The sequence below is a fragment of the Mchenga conophoros genome, linkage group LG3, assembly GCF_057382185.1.
Source record: "Mchenga conophoros isolate Kocher_MC1m ecotype Shallow Benthic linkage group LG3, M_conophoros_male_GT1.1, whole genome shotgun sequence".
NCBI lineage: Eukaryota > Metazoa > Chordata > Actinopteri > Cichliformes > Cichlidae > Mchenga > Mchenga conophoros.
In genome coordinates this window covers 40,588,618-40,593,568 of record NC_140528.1, presented here as the reverse complement: position 1 = coordinate 40,593,568, position 4,951 = coordinate 40,588,618, and positions in this window count along the sequence as shown.

Below are 4,951 nucleotides of genomic sequence, written 5' to 3'. Positions count from 1 at the left end.
AGCGGTACTTTCCTGTTTCATGTTGTCGCGGGTCAGGACTGTTTGGGTTTTGTTTGACAGCTACATTCTGTTGTTCCAGGCGGCAGCGTTACGGTTGCCATGGTTACAGGGTGACGCTATCTCTCTCTGTGTGTTTCCTGGGTGAGAGAGAGCGCCTTTTTGTTGTTGTTGTGCTAAGCTAATAGGCAGAATGCTACAGGTATAGCTCTAAAGAATGTAGCATCATCCGTACTGCAGGGAGAATGGACTGCCATACACGTTGTGTGTCTGTGAGCGAGGGAGGGAGAAAAAGGAAAAGTACGAATGGTCATCGAGCAAAAACGGGAGCTGGAAGCATGTAAATATAATACAGGGAGTGCAGAATTATTAGGCAAGTTGTATTTTTGAGGAATAATTTTATTATTGAACAACAACCATGTTCTCAATGAACCCAAAAAACTCATTAATACCAAAGCTGAATGTTTTTGAAAGTAGTTTTTAGCTTGTTTTTAGTTTGAGCTATTTTAGGGGGATATCTGTGTGTGCAGGTGACTATTACTGTGCATAATTATTAGGCAACTTAACAAAAAACAAATATATACCCATTTCAATTATTTATTTTTACCAGTGAAACCAATATAACATCTCCACATTCACAAATATACATTTCTGACATTCAAAAACAAAACAGCGACCAATATAGCCACCTTTCTTTGCAAGGACACTCAAAAGCCTGCCATCCATGGATTCTGTCAGTGTTTTGATCTGTTCACCATCAACATTGCGTGCAGCAGCAACCACAGCCTCCCAGACACTGTTCAGAGAGGTGTACTGTTTTCCCCCCTTGTAAATCTCACATTTGATGATGGACCACAGGTTCTCAATGGGGTTCAGATCAGGTGAACAAGGAGGCCATGTCATTAGTTTTTCTTCTTTTATACCCTTTCTTGCCAGCCACGCTGTGGAGTACTTGGACGCGTGTGATGGAGCATTGTCCTGCATGAAAATCATGTTTTTCTTGAAGGATGCAGACTTCTTCCTGTACCACTGCTTGAAGAAGGTGTCTTCCAGAAACTGGCAGTAGGACTGGGAGTTGAGCTTGACTCCATCCTCAACCCGAAAAGGCCCCACAAGCTCATCTTTGATGATACCAGCCCAAACCAGTACTCCACCTCCACCTTGCTGGCGTCTGAGATAGATAGGGGGATATCTGGAGCTCTCTGCCCTTTACCAATCCAGCCACGGGCCCATCCATCTGGCCCATCAAGACTCACTCTCATTTCATCAGTCCATAAAACCTTAGAAAAACCAGTCTTGAGATATTTCTTGGCCCAGTCTTGACGTTTCAGCTTGTGTGTCTTGTTCAGTGGTGGTCGTCTTTCAGCCTTTCTTACCTTGGCCATGTCTCTGAGTATTGCACACCTTGTGCTTTTGGGCACTCCAGTGATGTTGGAGCTCTGAAATATGGCCAAACTGGTGGCAAGTGGCATCTTGGCAGCTGCACGCTTGACTTTTCTCAGTTCATGGGCAGTTATTTTGCACCTTGGTTTTTCCACACGCTTCTTGCGACCCTGTTGACTATTTTGAATGAAACGCTTGATTGTTCGATGATCACGCTTCAGAAGCTTTGCAATTTTGAGACTGCTGCATCCCTCTGCAAGATATCTCACTATTTTTGACTTTTCTGAGCCTGTCAAGTCCTTCTTTTGACCCATTTTGCCAAAGGAAAGGAAGTTGCCTAATAATTATGCACACCTGATATAGGGTGTTGATGTCATTAGACCACACCCCTTCTCATTACAGAGATGCAGATCACCTAATATGCTTAATTGGTAGTAGGCTTTCGAGCCTATACAGCTTGGAGTAAGACAACATGCACGAAGAGGATGATGTGGAAATACTAATTTGCCTAATAATTCTGCACTTCCTGTAATAACCACTGCAGCCAAGAAGAGTGCCTGACGAGCCCAGTTGTAAGTAAGCTATTAAGACTCGACTGTACGCTGTGTTCGTGTTTTCCTCCGAAACAATAAGTTCCATTGGAGCAGCCTTTCAACGCCTCTCTCTGTCTCTCGCAAGCAAAGTTGACCCACACAACAAAGTAAAGCTATTTTTCGGCTATGAGCCCGACACGGAACCAACGTATTAGTCAGAGGTCTCTTTACTACAGTTCGGAGCCGCGAACCTTCAGTAACAGTAATAAATCACACAGCAATAGTAGATTCACGTAGTTGTAAACAGCATGATAATATAGTAAGTAATCCAAAGTATTCAGAATACGTTACTCTCATTGAGTAACGTAACGGAATACGTTACAGAATACATTTTGGGGCATGTATTCTGTAATCTGAAATGGAATACATTTTAAAAGTAACCTTCCCAACTCTGTGCACAGCAGATAATATTTTATGAGAACACGTATTTAAGTTATTCACATCTATTGAAAAATGTATTGTTGAATGATAATCTGGCTCTGGATTATGGAGTAAATGAATGAAATGGATAGGCTAGATGTGCTTCTCTCCAGCCAGGAGATCTTTCTGTTCTCAGACAATACCAAGGAATCCCTAAATCCGCTGAAACTCATAATCCCTATAGAGTTTCCTGGCGCTCCACCTCTTACTCCTGCTCCTCTGAGGGCACAGAAGAGGTGGAGTAATCAGCTGAGGGCTCTGTAATTTGGACATCAAAGAATTCCCAATTCAGCATTTGCCCTTGGCTTGTGACAAGGCAGGGTCCAACGCCCACTGGGAATGAGTCTGAATTATTGCCAGCAATGCGGACCAACCTCTTGCAACAGTTTTACAAGAACTGAAACCCCATACTCTTTAAACACCTTACACAGAATACTTCAAGGGACATGCTCAAATGCCTCTAAACTCCACAAAAAACATATAGACAGGTTGAGCAAACTCCTGTGCACCTTAAAATGTCCTTGAGAGGATAACGAGCTGGTCCAGTGTTCCACAGCCAGGATGAAAACGACAATGTTCCTCCTGTATCAACTAAATAGTCTTTCCTTGGGAGGCTGAGGAATGCGATCCCCCTATAACTCGAGCTAGCCGTTAAAGATGCGCACTCAGACCAAAGCACAAACATTTGTTAAAATTATTTTTATATTTTTATATATTGTATATTGTTTATTTAGACTCAAAGAACTCAAAAAAATCACATACTTGAAATACCAGTTAAAATTGTATTTTTTTTCTTGTTTTGTTCTGCCAGGATTGCAACTGTCATATAAATATGTTATGTTTTATAACAGCAGTAGTTTTAATGCTATTTGTATTTTATGCATGCTTATTGATTCGTGTTCAGCTGTGATCTGGTTTCTTTGCATTATTAATAAAACCTTTGGTCTCACCTTTTTTGCTGTGTGGTGATGTTTGTTTCACTAATGTGACAGATGGAAAATTTCATTTGTTTGGTTGTGGCTAAATGATAATTAGAAAAAATATATATCTTCAGTGCAGAAAGCCAACTTTAGACTGCAACTGCAGACTAAAACCAGTAAAAACATTGTTCAGTCTCTGAAAGATGTACAGGAAAGCTTCAGTACTTCAGACTGAAACACTTGTACTAATACTAGTATCTGAGGAAATATTTTTTGACACTTGATCTTTTTAATTCATTGGTCTAAAGCATCACATTTTTACACTGTTATTTACACTGTCACATTTCACTGTTATTGCTCTGGGAAAATTTCAGTGTCACAAACAGAACTTTAACATGACAACAAGAACTGAAAGGTTTTGGTGTCTGAAACTAGAAACTCATGAACATGTGATATGACTCAGACTGGACTTCTTTTTGCATCATACCTCATGAAACAGCACAGAGCCTCTCCTAATAAACCACCCAGAAGCTTGAAATGATCATGACTCATGTTTCAAGTCTTCCATCTACTGGTTTTACTGGGTATTATACCAGAGCCGGATAACCTCTTAATATCCACCAGTTGACTAATGAAGCAATTTTATTTTGTTATCTTGGATTTTAGACCCACCTAATCAAACTTTAATCAGCATGGATTTTATATGCAAAAGATATGCATTGCGCCCATATGCAAATTTTAGAGAGAATTAATTTGAAATGTGATGTCTTCAAACTTTGTTTTCCCATGATAACTTTTTTATATGTACAGTGTGTATATGCCCTACACGGCAAGTTCGAAAACCAGATAATTTTGAATTTTGTGTCATTTTTTGCAACACTCTCAGTGTGTAACAGCCTTGATATTGGTAATTACCATAAACACCCACGTGAAGCTGGTTATCTACTTTATATGTTAACTGAGGGTTTCCATGCACTATCACATGAAAGAGGTGGAGTTGGCAACATCTGACTAATAACAAAGGGACATTTCAGGGGTCATGTGACTCTTCTTCTTCATGAAATGATCCCCATGACACTTACACCAGAGATGTTATCAAACAACGATTAAAAATACATAAAGAACACAGAAAATATAACAGTGAAATGCAATGATGTTGACTTTATCTGACACAATATACAGACCAAAATCACCTCAATGAAAAAAAAGAAACATAATTACTCTCGTCTATTCTGGTTATGGTCATGTGATTTATGAGAAGTGCTTACAGGTGTATCCTCTCATGGTCTTGTGGGTGGTTCTGCTGCTTCTTTGTCCCTCACTGTAAACAGATGTACTGAGAGACTCCTGCACTGATGTTTCAAAGGAAAGTCCAAACAGCCTCACTGGTTCTCCATAAAGAACAAAGATTTGCTCTCTGTGGCTACAACAAAACTTAAAGACAATCAAAGGTGGACAAAGTTTTCCAGAACAGCTGTGGTTTTATGGAGGCTACAGCTAAATGCTGCCTTCTCCATAGTACTATATACTGTTACGAGTTCAAAATTGGGGATGGAGACAAGAGAAAAAAACCACAATAACAACACTGGTCCGGCCGGGTTAAGTCAAACGATCATTTTAATGATAACACACGTGGGA